The following is a 20,281-nucleotide window of genomic DNA, read 5'->3' as shown; positions in this document are numbered from 1 at the left end:
TTTGAAAAACTTATGGTCTCCAGAGGAGACATTTTGGGGGGTGGGGGGATGCGCTGGGGTTGTGGGATGGAAATCATGTGAAATTGGATTGTGATGATCATTGTAAAAGTATAAAAGTAATAATTTCATTGAGTAATAAAAAAACGCTAAAAAAATAAAATAAGCACTTACCTACATTGAAGTAGGTAAACATCTTATGTAGAGACATGTTTTATCCCAGAATTCTCTAGGGACCTTGCTCTGATCAGGCAGCCATGAGTGTTTACCACTGGGAAGTTTCCAGCACAGCTCCCACTAAGCTGGAGTTCAAGCAAGACTATGTTTACTCTTGAGAATTGGCTGATGGCTGTAAATAGAGTATTGCCTTTAATCCTCATAATGGCCCCTTTCCTGGATATTATTACAGGGGAGGAAATTGAGACACAGGGAGGTGAAGGTACACGGAGGCCAAATGACTAATAAATGATGGGCCTGGATCAACCACTTTGCTTTAAACCACTGTGTTATGGCCTCCCCCCAAATACATTGTTTAACCTTCGTAACTCTTAATGCATCTCAGCTTCAAATGGGGACTTGCTTGGCTCCCCATCCATTCATTTAGAAAGATGTCCCTGCCCTGAGCAGGAGTCCAAACAGAGAGGCCAACAGTTGGCAGTGGGTGGCCTGGGGATTTGTCTGGGTTATGCTCTGGAGGCGCAGATACGTATTTAAGTCTTTGAAACATCTTTGAAATTGGATGGTGGATCTTGGCCTTTGCCTACCTTCTAGGGAAATTTGTGTGGGGAGGAGAGGCCTTCAGGAGATGAAGGTGGATTAATTGGATTTGTACTTGACATCCAGCACACCTGGAAAGGGATTTGTGTATCTGTGGCCTATTAGCCAGGTTGACAATTATGGTATTATGAGGATTTGTGTATTATATGGAACTTCTGAACTTTTAAAAATAGGGCAGTGAGAAGAATAAATTTGTTTGCTGGAGATAAGTTGAACATAATGGGCCTATTAGGGGAATACATTTCTGTATTTCACAGTCTAAGTAGAAATAAAAGCTTTTCATCTATAAATATAATTCAATAAAAATAAATCTGTGAAGTGGTTAAAACATGATAATGGAGATTATTTTAACCATAGAAATGGCCCATGTGGGCAAATTAGTCCCCCGACCCCGCCTTTTTTTTTTTTTTTTTTTTTTTTTTTTTTTTAAGGGCTGTACCCATGGCATATGGAGGCTCCCAGGTTCCCAGGCTAGGGGTCAAATCAGAGTTGCAGCTGCTGGCCTGCACCACAGCCGCAGCCATAGCCACAGCAATACGGGATCTGAGCTGCATCTGCGACCTACATTACAGCTCACCGCAACACTGGATCCTTAACCCACTGAGCGAGGCCAGGGATTGAACCTACATCCTCATGGATGCTAGTCACATTTCATTGCCACTGAGCCATGATGGGAACCCTCAAGTCCCCTTTGTTTTTGTTATTCAAATAGCCTTTTCAACAATTCTCATAGTCAGGAATGAACACCCCTGTATCTTGATGTAGTGTTTTTGCCTTTATTATACCTGCTTTGAGCTGATGTTTCAGTTACCTCGGCCATAGGTCATAAATATATGACATTGCCTATGATAAATCTTCAGGTGACTGTAAGATTTACTGCTCTTTTTCCAGATGGGATGGGGTGATTGATAAGGTAGAAAATAAAAGCACTGTATTACATGGAATTCCTTTGTTCACAAGTAACAAGCTCACTTGAGTTAGCTTAAACTAAAAAAAGAGAGAGAGATTTATAATAAGATACAAGTATACTAGGAACTAAAGGCAAGGATGAAGTGACCCTCAGGAATGAACAGGAACCAGCGAGGAGGAAGGGAACTCTCTAATCAGTGTTCACAACACGCACACGGTGACACAAATGTCACTAGAGGAGGAGAGAAGGCGACAGAAGGAAAGTAGCAGTCTATGCAGTGTATCACTTTACACTCAAGCAAGAGATTAAAAAATTTTGCTCCATTGCATTTTTCAGAAAAATAATTTGTGCACATTATATGAAATTCAAAGAGTAAGAAAAGCAGAAATTCTTTAAATTTTAAATTTCTTTTTCCTTTCTTTCTTTTGTGTGTGTGTGTGTGTGTGTGTGTGTGTGTGTGTGTGTGTGTGTGTGTGTGTCTTTTTAGGGCCACACCCGCAGCATATGATGGTTCCCAGGCTAGGGAATGAATCAGAGCTATGGCTCCCGGCCTACGCCAGAGCCACAGCAATGCCAGATCTGAGCCGTTTCTTTGTCCTACACCACAGCTCACGGCAACGCCGGATCCTTCACCCACTGAGCAAGGGCAGGGATCAAACCTGCATCCTCATGGATGCTAGTCAGATTCGTTTCTGCTAAGCCATGACAGGAACTCCTAGATTCGTTTCTGCTAAGCCATGACAGGAACTCCTAAGTTTCTGATGTCCAGGGACAACCATAACTATTTTAACAAGCTTTCCTCTGGACATGTATAAGGATATTCAGGAACACACAGGTGTACACACAGAAATGGAATCATGCTGTGCATGGTCATTTACCTGTTCTTCACCCAGAAGTGTATCGTGGATCTTTTCCTATCGATAAATGTCAAAAAATACATGTTTACCTAACATCTCTTATTTGTGAAACTTTAGAATGTTTACTGCCTATATCCCCCCCATGATTATAAACAGTGCTATGTATTTAGATCTTTGTGCTTTCACAATAATATACTTGGAGCAGATTCTTGGGGGAAGGATTGCTGGATCAAAGTGTGTGCCACTTCACATGCTGACATAATTGCCTAAGTTGCTACATCACGAGCCATGTCCTTACAAGGGCTACTGTCAGTCTGGAACATCATTGCCAATCTGACAGGTGAAAAATAAGATCTCAGTTTTCTAAAGTTGGGTTTTTCTATTGTTAGGTTTGTTACTATGCTATTTCTTTTTTTAAAGTTTTATTGGAGTCTAGTTGATTTGCAAGGTTGTGATACTTTCTGCTGTATATCAAAGTAACTCAGTCATACATATACATATATCCATTCTTTCTCAGATTCTTTTCCCACATGGATTATCATAGACTATTGGGTAGAGTTCTCTGTGCTGTACAGCAGGTTCCCCATTGGCAATCATTCCGTACACCTCAGTGTGCATACTATTTCTTCTCATGGAAAATTTATTAATGTGCTTTGTCTGTTTTGAGGGGGAGTATTAATTTCCTCACTGACTTTTAAGACATTTCCGCATAAGGATAGCAGACTTTCATATATCTCTTGTATAAATATTTTAGCTAGTTTCTTATTTTATCTTCGTTGACCAAAGTATCTAGGTTTATTTGTTCTTTGCTTTTATTTTTGATTTGTTTTTGCTCTTTGCATATTTGAGATTTTAAAAAATGTTGCCAGCCAAATGTCTCAGTCCTTGAATTTCAGATTTTGATGTCAAGGTTAAAAAGATCTTTTCTATCCCTGTATTGTGACACTATTCATCTGTATATTCTTCAAGTACTTGTTTGATTATATTTTGTGGTTTTTTTTTTTTTCCTCTTTAAGTTGATTAGATTGCATGTCCTTGGCCAGTTTCATATGAATACTTATTTCTCTAGCTGCCTGTTTATTCTGTTCCACTGGTTCATTCGTACATTCTCATTCAGACTGTTGTTTAATTGTGGCTGGCCCATTTGGTTTGTTTCTACAATTGATCATGCTGTTTCTCTGCTTCAAATTGGGCTTGCCTGGATAAAGTGCTAAATGGTCAATTTTCAGTGCCTCAGAGACCTGTGAGAGAGATGAGAGCAGTTAAAGCAAGACGGGACCACTTCACAAGCATGTTACAGGAACTGAGGAGGAAAAAAACCAAGAACAAGACAAGAGCTCACAAATGCTGACCGAAAAGAATCAGAGTTCAGTGTCTGTGACTTTGTTTTATATATTGGTGGGGGCAGGGAGGAGGATGCGTATACTTGACCTTTGTTTAAATTCAGAGCCATTAAGCATTCCTATAACAGGGGTGAAAAATAATGTGTTTTGCTTCTTTGCCAACTGTAACATAATTTTCATCTTCGAAATAAGTGTCTTGGGACCACAAATTCCCTGTTGGTAAAGAAAATTTCCAGCCCATGTGTTGCAGCGGAAATTCATTGTTTCCTGAGTTATTTCCTTTCATGCTTAGTGTGGAGGAAATGACCAAATGTATAGATTGAGATGATTTGATTTTTTTTTTTTTTAAACTGATGTCTATAACATTACTTGATTCTGATGATTTTTGTTACTGTTTTAGGTATTGCTGAAGGCTTCTCAGATGCTCCAGGATATCTTCAGGGAAATTGATTTTACATAAACCGAGAATTTAGGTGAGTCCCTAAAAAAATACTTCACTATCAGTTGACTGCCCTCCTGAATTGGTCAAGTTTTAAAGAGTATTAAAACATCACTTTATACATCACTTTATATTTCCTCATGGTTCTGTGAGGTCCCCTGATCTTACTACTTCCATTGCTGTTTGATTTTCTACCGGAAAACTTGGTGGGGTGATAGTAGGACCTAGAAGAGGGGAGGTATAGCTGGTTTTTTACCTTATTGCATTCATTCATTTGCATATGTTTGCTTCATAATTTCAGGGAAGGGGAGTGATGGATAAGGAGTTAATGCAGAAACTTGGATTAATCTTTGTGCTGTAACCGTCTGGGGGTTCCAGGGATGGTACACAATTGCTCTAGCATGAGATGAAGTAAACTTTGGTTGCAAGTGATTGGTTTTTCCCATTTGGATGTCCCAATTATAGCTGTGAGCTTCCAAGTTGTGTGTATGAGGTACCCTGGGCAGGGACAAAAGGCAATCTTCTCTAGGTTTTGGCTGTGCCTCAATACATCTGACAAGTTAAAAAGGATAGGTTTATGCTCTTAACCTCAAAAACTGTGTCATGGTGCGCCATGTAGACCAATTTTGTTCTTGATCAGCTGTACAACTGTGGACAGGCTCATTCTTGCCAGTCTCCATGTCCTTATCTGTAAAATGTAGAGGTTGGCCCATCCTTGTCATCCCCACACTTTTAGATTTTGTGAAATAAGAAAAAAAAAAATTTCAGGATCGATTTTCAGAACTAGATATTTAGTCTATATATAAACAAAGTTGATAATTGTTTCAGCTGGATAAGTGCATGGTAATTCTCTCTATATATGTGCTAATCTATTTTGTGTTAAGAATTTTTCATAAAGAATTTTCAAAAAATAACTACCATCTACTACCATCATTTCATGAAAGAAGAACTATTTTAATACTAAATGGAAAGTCATGAATTTGGCTTTAGATAGTATGTGTTTAGCATTGCAAAAAAACTCATTTCCTTCCTCTTTCTCACTTCTCTGCTGACCACTGACTATTAGCCATGAACTATCCAGCACTGGCCTGAGGACTGGTGTTTGAGAAGTTTTAGGGTATGTGACTACAAAGCTCTTTTGCCTCTAAAACTATATCATTTCTCTGAAGCAGGAAAGAATTATATGCTAGTTATACATTGAGTATTTCCAAAAAGACTTGTGACAGCTAGCATGGTTGAACACAGAAGTCAGAGGTTAAATGAAAGACAAGGGATTATTCTGCTGGGAAACCCAAATAGAAATGGCTCATCCATGTGAACGATAAATTTAACTGTGAACCACCTTGGAGTCCGTGTAAATATGAAGACTTGACAGTGTGTTGAATTGTCTGATAAAAGTGTACAGAATCCTCCCTTTACACCACTGTGGGCAGCCTCTGGCCAGGTGGTATTTGACAGATGAGTGTCTGCCTGCCGTGTGGGGATGCTGAGAGTTAGCGGTGAGGTGGGCTGAATGTCTGACTCCAGGGACACAATTGCAAATGCCAAGTGCAAGGAGTGCAAGGTTGGGTAGGGGTCAAGGGTATGGCTAAGAGTTAGGAGCTAAGGGCTATGGGATCAGATGTACACAGGATAGGGAAGAGTAAAGGAGCTGTCTAGCCCTTGGATTTTGTGGGTGTCTTGGCACAGATGTTGTCCTAGGAGGATCTCCAGACAGCACTAGATGGGCCAGTCTGGCTGAAGGGCCTGAGCACAGTGGGCAGGAAACATATATATGTATATATGTCTTTCCCATGGATTTCAGATCTTAAAGGAGCATGCCAGGTGGGTTCTTATGCCATGAGTCTGTGATAAATAGAAGATACTTCCTATTTATTTCTCCTTGGAGTGTGGGGATGTGTTTGAGGGGTAGGATGGGTGGAGGACAGAGGAAGTAATGGAATGAATTATTAGGATGGTGAAATAATGGAAGGAGCAGCAGTTCCACATATTTCAAGATGCCTGCTTAACTCTGACTGCTCCTGAAAGCTCTGTGAAGTTAAACCATGGTCTTTGTTGATTGCAACATAGTGGTTCAGTCCTTTTGAAGTCCTCCTCCAATGATTTCTGGCTTTCTTTTAACATTCCTATTTTTTGTTTTAACATTCCTATTTTCTGGGAAACTTAAATGAAATTTGACAGACTTACCTGGTTGTTTTCCCTCTGTCAACCTAACGCTTGGTTTACTGCCTGATTTTTATGCTTCATTTGGATTGCTTCCACCTTGGGGATATTTATTTCATTGCCCTTTCTTAGGAAAAAGCAATATCAAACAGCAATGATGACAACAACAGAGATGTTTGTCTTAAACGTATAGGAATATGAGAGATGATCTGAAATATTGACGTTTTTGGAAGTGTCTAAAGTCACGAATAAATGCTCGTGGGAACTTTTATTTTGACATAAATGAGAGGAATAGAATTGCTTTAAGGTATCTGGGTCAGTCCAAGTCTGAATAAAATTTAAAGAATGAACACTGTAATCAATCAATCATTTCCTGAGCCTTTCAGAAGGCCAGGCCATTCTGGGTGAGATGTTGTAGGGATGAGCAATTAAGAATTGGAGACAGCCATGCTTCACAGGAATAAACATGATGCTTTAAAGAATTGCAGGCATGTGAGAGAGGAGAGAGATTGATGGAGAGTCAATGGATGGGAGCATATGATAAATGATTTGTGTAGAGTTGAACTTAATGACTCATGGTATAGTCCAGATTTGAGAATAAATGCGATATTCTGAACTTATCTCCATTTTCCCTGCAGGCTGGTAAGAAAAATATTTTAAGACGGCTTTTAAATGAAAAAACATTGTTTTTGGCTCTCTGGGAATTTTTAGTTCCCAGTGCTGTTTAGGGAAGGTATCGAGTCTGTAAAATCCATAGCTGTTTTTTTTACTTTGTATCAGTCATTTAAAGGCTCTGATGTCAGAAAAGATAAGTTGTTCTGTGCTTGCTTTTCTTCATTAAAAATGTAATCTGTTATGCACTTTTGTCTTCCTGCCATCCTCCATTAGCCGGATTCTCTACATTACTCTGCTTGTTGACTGTAGGCCTTGCCACTTGCCACCCCCTGTGGGCTCCCTGAGTGGCTGGGAGTCCTAATTAGCACCATCTTGCTGATGAGGGTTTCCAGACGTGTGCTGGGGTCCTTCTTCTGCTGTCTGTACTTGGTAAATGTTTCAGAACAACAATAACAATTTACAGATTGTTTTCCATAATTAAATTTAATCCATGGGTGGTATAGAATGTTTTGTTTCTTAAGCTTTGGGGCAAATTATGTTCATCAGTTAATGTCTTTCAAAGTTAAAATGCCCTCCTGAAGAACTCAAGATGCGAGCCTTTTCTCCCTTAGAATTGATTCGATGGCACGGACTTAAAGGCTCCGGAATACTTGTGCCTGCATTGACCTATTCTCCTATCGAACATGAACCTTGAAAAATGACTCTTCCTTGGCTGTGAAGTCCCACGTCCCGAAGATCTAAAATGCCCATCAAAGCCTTTCTGTTCTGTTTACAACACACCAGAATTGGACAGCTTTCCAGAATCATAAAATGGCTGGTGCACTTGTAGCGTTTAAACATGACTTCACTAAGATTAAAATAAAGTAAACACACTGTTAGGCCAGCTGCAGTCTTCTCAACACACCACTATAAGGCCTGGTAGAAGTTGAGAAAAATCCTCCTGCTGTGATGTAAACAATGGTCTTATAGAAGATCTCTCATTAAAACAAGAATTTAAGTCAAAGTAATGCACGTAAGTGGCTGGAAATAGAAAACTCTACAGAAAAGCTTATAATGGAAAGGAACAAGTATCTTACCCTCTCTCTTCCTTCCCTTATTAGCCTTCCTTCCTGGCAGCAACTGCTTTTTCACCCCCCGTGGATCCTTTTTGCTGATTTCCACATGTATGAATATTATACTCGCAGCACCCTGTCTTGCTTTATCAGTTTTAAAAGCAGTTTATTGGTGTCTTGTGATCGCTGATTACCTCGCTCTGACCATCCCATCTCCCTCCCCTACTCCGGCTGATTCATGCCTTTAGTCCTCCCGCTGCGCCTTCGGGTGACACATGCAGCCTCTTCCATTCTTACTCAGTCTCCTAGAGACACCATTTCTTGGTACCATCCTCCCCCACCCAGCCTTTCCATTTGGGGCAGCTATACCTTGTAATTTCATATGCTCAGAGCTGGTAATGTTAATATGCTGTTCTTTCCTCCCAGTAAGGGCTTCCATGATTTACCTATAACTCGATTCCAAATGTTAAAGCCAAGAAGCAGCCTGTACTTGGTCATAATTAGGGAGCTGCTGTTCTCATGGCAGCCAGATCATGGGGTGGGATTATATTCCTTCCTCTCTGAGCCTGACGTCCTCACACCTAGGCCCCTCCACGGAATGGATCCTCCCTTCCACAGGGCACTGGCTGCCTTGAATGCAGCCTCGTGTTTTTTCCTAGACTCTGCCTTCCCGTCGCTCCTGGGAACCCACTTTGTTTTCATAGGTCTCAGTCGCACAGGCCCCCATCCTTCACCTTCAGTGAGGACAGTTTGGTCTCTGTATGTGCCGCCCGCCTCTGAGATGGATGTTGATGGCCAGGGATGTTTGTTACTAGTGTTGGAAAAGTAGCTTCAGGCTCTGGTGTCTCTGAAGGAGGTAGTGGCCTGGGTCTTTGAAATTAGCCACGATTTATGAGGACCTGATGTGTGAGGCACCTAGAAACTAGAGGCCTGGTGTCCTTGGAAACCCTCACACTAGCTCCATGCAACAGATGCGACCACTGACATTTCATACACAGGGAAGCTGAGATTCTGAACACAAGACCTCCAAGGTCTTCCCTGGAAGGGCTTCTTAGACCTGGTACAGGCTGGGGGCATGGTGCCAGCTGTAGTTTTCTCAGTTAAAAAAAGACTTCTAGATGCCTCTTTCGTACTTTGCTCAACAGACCTCTGTCTTGCCCTCACAATCCTGCTGCTGTAGGAAATCAGCTCTGCTTTAGTTCCCAGCCTCATCCTTGTTGTGGATGCACTGTGTGGCCAGGAGCTCCTCATCCAGAATGCCTGGAAAAGGGAATGTCCTTACCTATCTCGTGTTCCCTTTGTGAGTGTGAAGTGAGAAAGAGGTAAGTTGGAAAGGTGGTTTGTCAATGGTGGCTATTGATCTAGGGCTTTTCTTAGAGCCTCGAGGACCAGTGTGAGTCAGGTGCATTTGATTATCTTAATATAAGGTGTGTTTTGGTCATTATTTCAGAAAGATTGGAGAGGGAGTTCCCGTGGTGGCTCAGTGGTTAACAAATCTGACTAGGAACCATGAGGTTTCAGGTTGGATCCCTGGCCTTGCTCAGTGGGTTAAGGATCTGGCATTGCCGTGAGCTGTGGTGTAGGTTGCAGACGTGGCTCGGATCCTGGGTTGGTGAGGCCCTGGTGTAGGCTGGTGGCTACAGCTCTGATTATACCCCTACCCCTAGCCTGGGAACCTCCATATGCCACGGGAGCGGCCCTAGAAATGGCAAAAAGACAAAAAAAAAAAAAAAAAAAAAAGAAAGATTGGAGAAACAATCCAGCTGTACGTTGAATACACTTTATTTTCTCAAGTGAATGCAGTGCTCTGCGTACATCTTCGGATTTTACTCTATTTAGTGAATTACTGTTATGACCATGACCAGATGGGTAGCATTTGGGTCCCTCACAGAGTGTTCTTCCCTCTCTGGCCGCATGCTTTCCTCCCTAGGCAGACCCCAGGTGATGTCTCTTCACTGTGAACCATGGAGCTGGTTCTGCTTTCTGTGCTGTGGTCCATTGAGGAGTTGGTGCCTGTGGATAGAATTCCTCCTTGTTCCCTCTTCCTAGGTTAAGGTGATCACAGTAATGTGGGCTACTCAGTGCAGATAGCACTTATTCTCCAAACATCTCGACCTATTATGTTTTTGCGCCCAAGTATTGCACAAATCTTTAGAGCAGTATCTTGTTTACTTACCGGCTTAGTGAAATCAAGACTGAATGAATAGATAGGATGCAGTACTTACCTTGTTGCAGGGTGACCAGAGGTGAATTTCCACATTGAAATTTAGATAGTGATAAACAGTCTAAGATTATCCTACCATCATCTTGCAATGACGGCAGTTCTGCTTAGCACTCTTTCCTGTCCTGATCATCCGTCAATATGACAATAAACTCCCAAGTCAGAATTAATCTGTATGAGATATTTGTGTTTCCATTTTACAAAGATCACTAATTGTCACAGCTTTATAGTCAAGCGATATTTGGGGAAAAACGACTTGAGAAAAATTATTGGAACAGTTTAAATCTCAGTCAAAATTTTATTCCATGCCTAGAACTGTAGCTTCTAAAAGACTGGGATAGAACCCAACCCTTCTACAAGAGAAGGAAATGAATGACATTTAAAAAGTCTTTTTTATTACCTGATGCTAAACATTCCCCAAATACATTATATATATTCTTCCATTTATTTACCTCTGAGGAGCGAAGAATGAGTCAATCTCCACTGCAGGAGAACTCTTGGCTCCAGGCGTCTGGGTCACTCAGGATTCTTGGTTCATTTTGTAGTCCCTTTGGAGAGTTTAATTCAGGCCTGGGGGACAAGCTATGTGCAAGTGAGGCTCTCGTCCTCTCTGGTGGCCACTGTTAACAGAAAGTTGTTTCAAAGGAAATGTATTCAATTCTCTGAACTAGGAAGGACAGAAATAAAAATTGGCACTGGAGCATATAGTGACATTGTTGTGTTAGGTCTGCGAGTTTCCAGGAAGAACGAAGTGCAGAGATCTCTGTGACAAATGGGTGAAAAGGAGAGTCAGTTAAGAGAAAGTAGATTTTTCTGATAGGGTAGAATAGGCTTCCAGGAGAACGGAGAATTTATTTCTGTGTTAATTAGTGGAAGTTTTGCCGCTTGTAGTGGAAAAGATTGGAAACCACAATGGGTTAAACAAGGAAGAAGTTTATTTTCTCTCACTAGAATGAAGGTCTAAGGTGGGCTGAACAGCTGACAGAGCTTGGGCTCCTTCCAGGATGAGTTAAAATTTAGCACCTTACTTGGGGGTGAACTTAGGCATTTAGCACCTAAGGCAAAAGTCCTTCATCGACAAATTTGTTCTCGGACATGCCTTAGGAAAATGCCACCTCTTAGACCCTGGAATCCCAGCTCCAGGTCAGTCCAACACAGCTAGCCTGGTTTTCTCCCAGCAGGGGAAGAGCTTACAGCATCACAGTTGGCTTCTGTGTTTAAGGGCCATGTTGTAAACAACAGAATTACTCTCAGCCTCCAGATAGGACCCCAAGAGGCATTTAGAAACTGAACAAGCCCAGGGAACCGTAAATTCTTACATCTCTCCCCCAGTCATTCTGGGGCTTATGTGCTCACCAAGAGGAATGGGAGTGGGATTGCCTGCCAAATTGATTTATTCATACCTTTTTATTATGGAAACTTGCAAACATATCCAAAAGTGAAGAGAATTGTATGGTGAACTGTGGGCCCATCCCTCAAGTTCAATGATGATTAATTCTTAGCTGGTCTTATATCATGTATACCGTCTCTCACTAACAGGTACATGAAAAGATGCTTGACAGCACCAATCATCAGGGAAATGTAAATTAAAACCACAATGAGATATCACCTTATACCTGTTCAGTTGGCTATTATCAGAAAGAGAAGGTAACAGTTGTTATCAGGGATGTAGAGAAAAGGGACATTTGTGTATGTTGGTGGGAATGTAGGTTGGTCTAGTCATATTGTCAAGGTTTCCAAGACTCATCCGCAACATAAGGTGTATGTATTCAGAAGTATTTGCATTTGCCTCAGACCTCTTTCCATCCAATTTCCCTTCCTTGTCATATGTAGCAATTGGAAAATATAGTTTGTCCTTGCACCTTTAAAAATGTATTGACAAATGGATGCATGCTTTCGTATTTATATCTCACTTCCTTCCTAAATAAATAATAGTATGCCTGCCGCGCGTACTTTCTTCCACTTTGCTTTTGTTCACTTAATCGGCCTTGGCTCTTGTGCTGTACTGGTGCATAGTGATCCTCATCCCTTTGCACAGCTGCCCATCTGTCACTGGGTCCATTGGCTTGAACATCACCCTGCCCTGTTGGTGGACACAAGAGTGTTTCTCATCTTTTACAAATCGTGCTGTGGAATACCTTTGGGCACTCTTTTTTTTTTTTTTTTTTTTGGTCTTTTTGCCATTTCTTGGGCCGCTCCCGTGGCATATGGAGGTTCCCAGGCTAGGGGTCGAATCAGAGCTGTAGCCACCAGCCTACGCCAGAGCCACAGCAACACGGGATCCGTAACCCACTAAGCAAGGCCAGGGATCAAACCTGCAACCTCATGGTTCCTAGTCGGAGTCACTAACCACTGAGCCACGACGGGAACTCCTCCCCTTCGGGCATTCTTAATGTGACTTTTCTTTTTTAGCCTCAGGGAAGTTAAATGTATATATGATCTGACTCCCTCTCTGAAGAGAAAGTAGGATGTCTATAAACCATTGGAATTGAATGGGGCTTTGGAGCAGGTAAGGAAGGAAAGGGAGTTGTGTTTGAGAGAAAAGGGGAAGAGCATTTCAGTGGAATAGGCATTCTGTCTTCAAGCAGATGAAAATAGGCTTAGAAAGGCTGGTTAGATCCGGGTTTCCACGACCTGCATTGCAGGCCAAAGGCTATGGATTCTACACCCTGGGTTAGGAGTTGGCAGTCATTTATAGTAAAGGACCAGGTTGTAAATATTTGACGCTCCCGTCTCTGGTGGAACTACTCAATTCTGCTGTTGGAGTACAAAAAGCAGCCATAGATAATTCATAAATAAGTGTTCCAATCAAACTAGATTTATGGACACTGAAATTTGAATTTCCCATAATTTTCGTGTATCTTGAAATGTAATTCTTTCTTTTTCTTTTTTTTTTTCTTTTTAGGGCTGCACTCGTGGCATATGGAGGTTCCCAGGCTAGGGGTCTAATCGGAGCTACAGCTGCTGGCCTACACCACAGCCACAGTCACAGCCACACCAGATACAAGCCGTGTCTGTGACCTACCCCACAGCTCATGGCAACACCAGATCTTTAACCCACTGAGCAACACCAGGGATCAAACATGCGTCCTCATGATGCTAGTCATATTCGTTTCCACTGAGCCATGATGGGAACTCCTAGAAATATAATTCTTAAAAATTTTTTTTCAACCATTTAACAATGTAAAAATCATTTTTAGCTTGTGGATGATAGTTTGCAATCCTCCGCTCTGGGCATTTAGGAGCCTTAGGAAGTTCTCGAGCACAATAGGATCTGCTTGAAAGGATTATCAACATTGAACTTAGAAAAGACTTCACCAGAGAGAAGGCACCCACGTCCGGGAGGCTGTTGATGATCACAGCGTGGATATAGTTGGAAGGTGGCTAAGGGAGCAGAAGTCGATTTCTTCTCCGTTTTTCTTTATTACTTTAATTGGAGAATTAATGGAACTCACAGACAAATTATATTACCTGGGGAACATTATCACTTTTGATAGGGAATTATTTATTTTTGAGAACTGTGCTCTATAATTTACCAAAGGTTATGTACAGAGAAAGAGTTAGACCTACCATCCCATGTCATGTGGACTTGGGGGCAAAACTGTCTCATTCTTTGCCTCTTCACCCTCCACGCACCGTCATCCCCCAACATTGAGCCCAGATCAACAGAGAAGCTTTTGTATTAGCTGTCTTGTACATCCTATTTGCTACAACATTTGTAGGCCAACTGCTGAGAAAACAGTATTTTGTTTATGGGAGGAAAATCAAAGGTGATATAAATGAAAAATACATTTTAATATAATGGAAATTATTAGAGCAACTTTTAAAATGTCACCACAGATTAATGCAGGCAAGAAGGAGCTGCACGGATTAGAAAGTAGGTCAAGTTATCTCATGTTTATGAATGAGGTGGATTACAGTGTAGGTTTAGACTTATAAAATGCTGCGATACTATGGTGTATAAGAATTACCCTGACATCAATGATACTATAACAAAATATAATGAAAATAAATTGAGCTTGTTTCTTTATCCTTTGTGACTAAGTTTTTTATACCTAATATTTTATGAATTTAATAAAGTAGTAAACTCAATGAGCTTCTTGTTATTGCTCACATTTCCTGTATTAGACATAGAATCTGCTCTAGGGAGTTAAAGCTGAAGTAGGTTTAATCCAGGAGGTGAGGGCTTCCAAGATCCTTGGAAGGTTTGGAGGAATCGGCTCTAGGTTAAGCCTCCAGGATACACCGTACCCACCTTCAGAATCATTATCTCCTGCGGCAATCTGGGACGCTGCCCTGGCTGCTGCTGCGAGAAGCTCTTCAACGAGGAAGCCAGTACTTGAGCAGCTAGACCCTGCTCCATGCCTTCTCTGAAGAGGAATGGCTTCTTAGATGCCCTTACTCTCTGCTTCTTTGCCCTGAGACTCAGATCCAAATGAAAGTCACCTGTGAGCCCTTCACTTTGGCAGCGTCTGTGCAGGCACTGTAGGAGCATAGGAGGCTGGACATTATGTAATATTCAGCTTGGCAGCCTCTCCATACTACAAGTGAGCTAGTCCCCATTTTTGCCCCCAGTTTCCAGTTGAAGTAAAGGCCTCTTCAGATACATAGGTGTTGGAAAGACAGAATATCAGAATTTCCCTTCCTCGGGGAGGTGTGGTACATGTTGATAGACTTGCACTGTGGTAACGGGACCTGGTGTTCCTAGTGTTACACCAGTGTTCCTAATTTAAGTAGGGTTGTGTTACTGGTGACTGAGGGAATTCGGGAAGGCAACACTTGGCCATTTCATAAAGACTCTTTTGTAAGCTTCAATCATTGTGAGGAATATTAGGGAAGGAACATTTGGGACTCAACAATAACAAGTTCAGTGAGGGTGGGGTCCAGGCCTAGAGGGCAGTATTTCACTTTCTTCTTGAAGTATGGTGCATCACAGTATTGTCCTCATCATGCATTACTTAGCCTTTGTTGTTCTAACCAGAAGATAAGGTGAGTGATACAAGGTTTGTTCCCCATGGTATTGCCCATTAGCTTCCTGACGACCAACTTCGTGTGTGCGTGTTTTTAGGTGGACATTCCCTTTTTCCTTCTGGATAGGAACAGTCAGTCATAAGTGAGCAATGAGAAATGGTACTTCAGAAAGGTCATGGACTTTGAAGTTGGGCAAACCTAGGTCCCTGTCCCAATGCCACTACTTATTAGGTTGACAAATCTGGGGGAAACTGGTCTCCTGTATCTTTGTTGTTGGCTGTGTAGAATGGAGTTAATAGCACCCTCCTTTTAGTTAATGTTCAGCACAGGGCTGGCATGTAGCCGGCATCCTGTGGTGGGCCGTGGCTATTGGTGCAGTGGCATCACCATTGTTCTGAGCAGTGCCTGGAGGGTCCTCTGCCCTCTGCTCATGTCCTGATGAGCCTTCCCCTTTAAATAGGCTACTTGTGTCTCTTCACAGCAGTAATTTTCTCACCTGTGGTCCTGGGTCCTTCAGATGGTGCTTCCTTGTGCTTATGGGTCCTCTCCTGTCCTTCAAGTGCCCTTAGATTCCTCTTAGAGTTTGTCTTTGCTCTTGGGGAAAAGATGACTTTGAATGCTTAATAGGCATCAGAGCCATCCTGGGGGTCACCAGAAGTCACGGTAGCTTTTTATTTGTCATCCAGACATCAAGAGCTCCTTCTGAGGCTTGAAAGTCTGACAGCCGCCTGCCTGGACCACCCCCCTTCTTAATTAGATTACTGATTCCATTTCAGTGATGGTTTACAGCTAAAATGCCCTGAATTCCGTTGCCTTTGTATATTTTTTTCTGGGCTCCATCTCTCCTGCGACTGCCAACAGTGCCTACATTAAAGTGGGTGACCCTAGTTGAGAGCATATTGGCTTCTATTTTTAGCAAAGCTTCCAGAATGGCCATATCTTATTGGAGTTTTAGGGAAAATATAAGGAATAATCAGTGAAAGAGAGTTCATTCCACATCATGTGTGTGATGTGAGTTTCTGTAGATGTTCCCCAATTGGTTTTTGGCTGTTATTTGGTCTTCATTTCTTAGGTTTTTATTTGACCCCTTCATGGAGCAGGCCTGACTTCTCCAGTCTGTGTGTGTGGGTGTGTGTGTGTGTGTCCCTTGGCAGGCCCACTGCCCCACTATTTATGAATTTAGTGTCAACAAACCATGTGCAATGTTTGCCACACGCTAAATGTAGTGGAATCGAGTCATACATAGTATGGCCTGTGATAGAGGAAAACTACTTTCTACTTGACGATGAGCAAGTGTGTTTCCCTTCTTCCACTTTAATATCTAACCTCAAGAACCTGGACCTTGAGCTGCTAATTATTTTCTTTGACATTTTGAAGCCTTTACCACAGATTTTAATCACGTGTTTAATACTCTCACATATGTGAAGATAGGAGTTTGTGTTCCGTATTAAGTTGGTCTGCCCTCCCCCCCATCCATTGAACACCTACAAAGTGCTAGGCATGCTGCTAGATGTTGGGAACAGTATTGTCAGCGGGATGGAAGTGGAAAATGTTGTAATACAATTGGTGCAGAGGATTTAAGATAGAAATGGAGTTGACAAGTAGATCTTGACGTCTAGTAAGAGGCTTAGACTTTTAAGGACAGAGGAAATCCATTAAAGGGTGTAGGTGGAGTGCGGTCTTTAGGAAGCGGAGTGTGTATTCAAGAGCAGTAAGAATAGAAGTGAGGAGCCCACTTGGGATGCTTTCGCAGTTTGGGCAGACATGATAACATCCTAGAGTAGAAGAGGACAGAGTTGAGAGGTATTTAGGAGCTGAAGTTGTTAGGAGTTGGGCAGTTGGATGTGAGAGCACAGGAGAGGGGTCAACAAGGATGATTCCTGCATTCTTGATGTTGACAGTTGGGTGGAGGTTGGTGCCGCTGAGATCAGGAATGCAGAAAGGGGAGTATGTCTGGGAGGGGTGGTGGCAGGGGAGAGGTTTTTTTTTTTTTTTGTCTTTTTGCCTTTTCTGGGGCTGCTCCTGCGGCATGTGGACATTCCCAGGCCAGGGGTCCAATCGGAGCTACAGCTGCCAGCCTATGCCACAGCCACAGCAACAGGGGACCCGAGCCATGTCTGCGACCCACACCACAGCTCACTGCAATGCCGATCCCTAACCCACTGAGCAAGGTCAGGGATTGAACCTGCAACCTCATGGTTCCCAACCAGATTCGCTAAACACTGAGCTACAATGGAACTCCATAGAGAGGTGATTTTTTTTAAATAGGATGAGTTTGATATGCATGTGAAAGACCGTGGGGAAATAAACGTGCTGTGGTCGTGGAGCAAGAGGACACAGGGAGGGCTGGTGTCTCTCTGCAGATCTGGTGATGTGAGTCCTGAAGGCAGATGAGATCCACCAGGTAAGGATGTGGGGAGCAGGAGGAGAGGGATAGGGAGAGAGCTCAAGGACCATGAGGTTTAAGCAAGAAGAGAGCCTGCAGAGGAGATAGGGAAGTAGAGGGGGGGTGGTCAGAGAGATAGAGGCAGCCTGATAGAGCATCCCCAGGTGTCCACTGCTGGGCAGACAGGAAAGTAAAGGCCTGTGTTATCAGCAGGGAGAGACATCCTAGGCCAGGATGGGTTCCAGTGGCATTCTGGGAAGAATCCAGATGAAGAAGATGAGGAATTAGAGGTCTGTTGGTATAGAGGACTCTTGTAGAAATTGTGGCCAGGGGGCAAGTACAGAGGCAGGGTTTGCTTTGCTGTAGGGGTGGATGAAGAGTCAGGAGAGAGGAAGCTCCTTCTGTGCTTCCTTCCCTTTCACGCTTACTGCTCTGGTAGGCATCCTTTTTTTTTTTTTTTTTTTAAATATTTTGTCCTTTTTTAGAAACAATCACACACTTACAGAAAGGCTTGAAAGTACAGCACAAAGAATGGTTCTCTGAATCATTCAATTGTAGGTTGCTGAGCTATGCATCGTCACCTCCAATTACTTTTATTTGAGCAGGTATTGCCTAGAAAAGAACATCCTCGAATCTAACCACAGTGTAGTCATCAAAACTGCTGCCATCAAATACTCAGACGCCATTCAAATTGTACCAAATGTCCCATTCATGTTCTTTTTAGCCAGGGGATCAAATTCAGAATCATTCGTGGTGATTAATTGTCACCATCTTTCTTCTTCTTGGGTTTGAATGGGCCTCCTTGACTTTCATGACCTCAACTCTTTCAAGATGAAAGGTCAGTTATTTTGTAGCATGTCTATCAATTTGTTTTGTTGCCTGCCTCAAAATTAAATTGAAGTTTTGCGTTTTTGGCAAGAATATCATGGGGATGATGTTCTTCTCTTTCTCTCTCTGTTTTTGTTTTGGTTGCACTCATGGCTTTCAGAAGTTCCTGGGCTAAGGATCAAACCTGCACCACAGCAGTGGCAATGCCAGATCCTTAACCCACTGAGCCACCAGGGAACTCCCATGATGCTGTTCTTTTCTTTTTTCTTTTTTTTTTCTTTTTCTTTTTTAAGGGCCATACCTGTGGCATATGGAAGTTACCAGGCCAGGGGTCTGGCTGGAGCTGGAGCCTACACCACAGCCACAGTAACACCAGATCCAGGCCCCATCTGCAACCTGTATTGCAGCTGGCAGCAATGCCGGATCCTTAACCCACTGATTGAGGCCAGGGATTGAACCTACATCCTCGTGGACACTAATTTAGGGCTGCACCCGCGGCATATGGAAGTTCCCAGGCTAGGGGTCAAATTGTAGCTACACCTGCTGGCTTATGGCAGCCACAGCCACAGCAACAGCAACGTGGGATCTGAGCCTCGTCTGTGACCTACACCACACCTCACGGCAACACTGGATCCTTAACACACCGAGTGAGGCCAGGGATTGAACCTGCATCCTCTTGGATCCTAGTCAGGTTCATTAACCCCTGAGCCACGAAGGGAACTTCCATGAACTCCTGTTCTTTTTGCATCCTCACATGTGGTGCACAGTATAGCTTTGTCCTGTTACTGAGGATGTTCACCTCATCACATGATTGAGGTTGTGTTACCCGGGCTTCTCCTCTGTAAAGGGTTTTTTTTTTTGTTTGTTTGTTTTTTTTTCAGTCCTAATGAAGAAGGAAGTTGTAGAGAGATATTTGGAAACTCTGTAGCTATCCCATTCCTCATCAATTTTTGTTTTACTTACTTGTTTATATTGGTATGGACTCAGTTTGCATATTTTATTCAGCAAGCTGTAATCTATAATGCTCATTTTCATGTTTGCATTGTTCTTGAGGTGACCAGTGGGAGCCCATTCAAGCTGCTTCCTGTGTCCTTTTGATGCATCATCATTCTTTGCATAGTTCTTGACTTTCTGGCACAAAAAGATGTGCCAGGTTCATCTTCTACTTCCCCTAGTAGAAGTAGCCCTAGTTTTCAGCCATTTCTCCAAGGAGCTCTGGAAGCTTTTATTAGAAAAAGGTATTCGGAGCCAAAATCTGGGCAATGAGTGTGTTCTTGGCTACTGGGATATCATTCATCCCAGCCTTCTCAGTGGACAGAGCTGGGGAAAACATTTGATTTTTGTTACTCACAGTAATGGTGGTGTATAAAGTCAGAGGGAACACTGAGTTAGCAAATACTGAACCACTGCTCCTTGGGAAATAGAGTTAGGTTCTTGCCAGCCTCTGGTCACAACATTTTTGTTAACTAATTGGTGCGTAAGCTTGTTTTATGTGTGTTTCTGTTTAAAGACAACATTTAAGGGAGTTTCCTGGTGGCACAGGGGGTTAAGGATCTGACATTATCACTACTGTGGCTTAGCCTGTTGCTGTGACCCAAGTCTGATCCCTGGCCCAGGAAGTTCCGCATGCCTCAGGCACGGCCAAAAAAAAATTAAGGACAACATATTTAATGTATATTGTTGATTAATTAATATTGAGCTCATGGCCAACAGCAGTGACCT

At 42.5% G+C, this 20,281-nt stretch overlaps 1 protein-coding gene across 14 annotated transcripts in view; it reads left to right on the top strand.

Annotated features, from left to right (window-relative positions):
- TLN2 (talin 2) overlaps nucleotides 1-20,281 on the top strand; it is a 472,001-nt gene that overhangs the window by 200,926 nt on the left and 250,794 nt on the right. For 13 of the 14 annotated variants that reach the window (XM_021094283.1, XM_021094275.1, XM_021094269.1 and 10 more), the window contains one exon: nucleotides 4,285-4,357. The gene's annotated coding sequence lies outside the window, so the exon portion shown is untranslated. Of the gene's footprint in view, nucleotides 1-3,770; nucleotides 3,908-4,284; nucleotides 4,358-20,281 lie in introns of those variants that run through there. The other variant, XM_021094295.1, reaches the window with a different exon arrangement.

The sequence above is a fragment of the Sus scrofa genome, chromosome 1 (genome assembly GCF_000003025.6).
Source record: "Sus scrofa isolate TJ Tabasco breed Duroc chromosome 1, Sscrofa11.1, whole genome shotgun sequence".
NCBI lineage: Eukaryota > Metazoa > Chordata > Mammalia > Artiodactyla > Suidae > Sus > Sus scrofa.
Note: the sequence above shows the minus strand (reverse complement) of the source record. Positions and strands in the feature narration are given on the sequence as shown.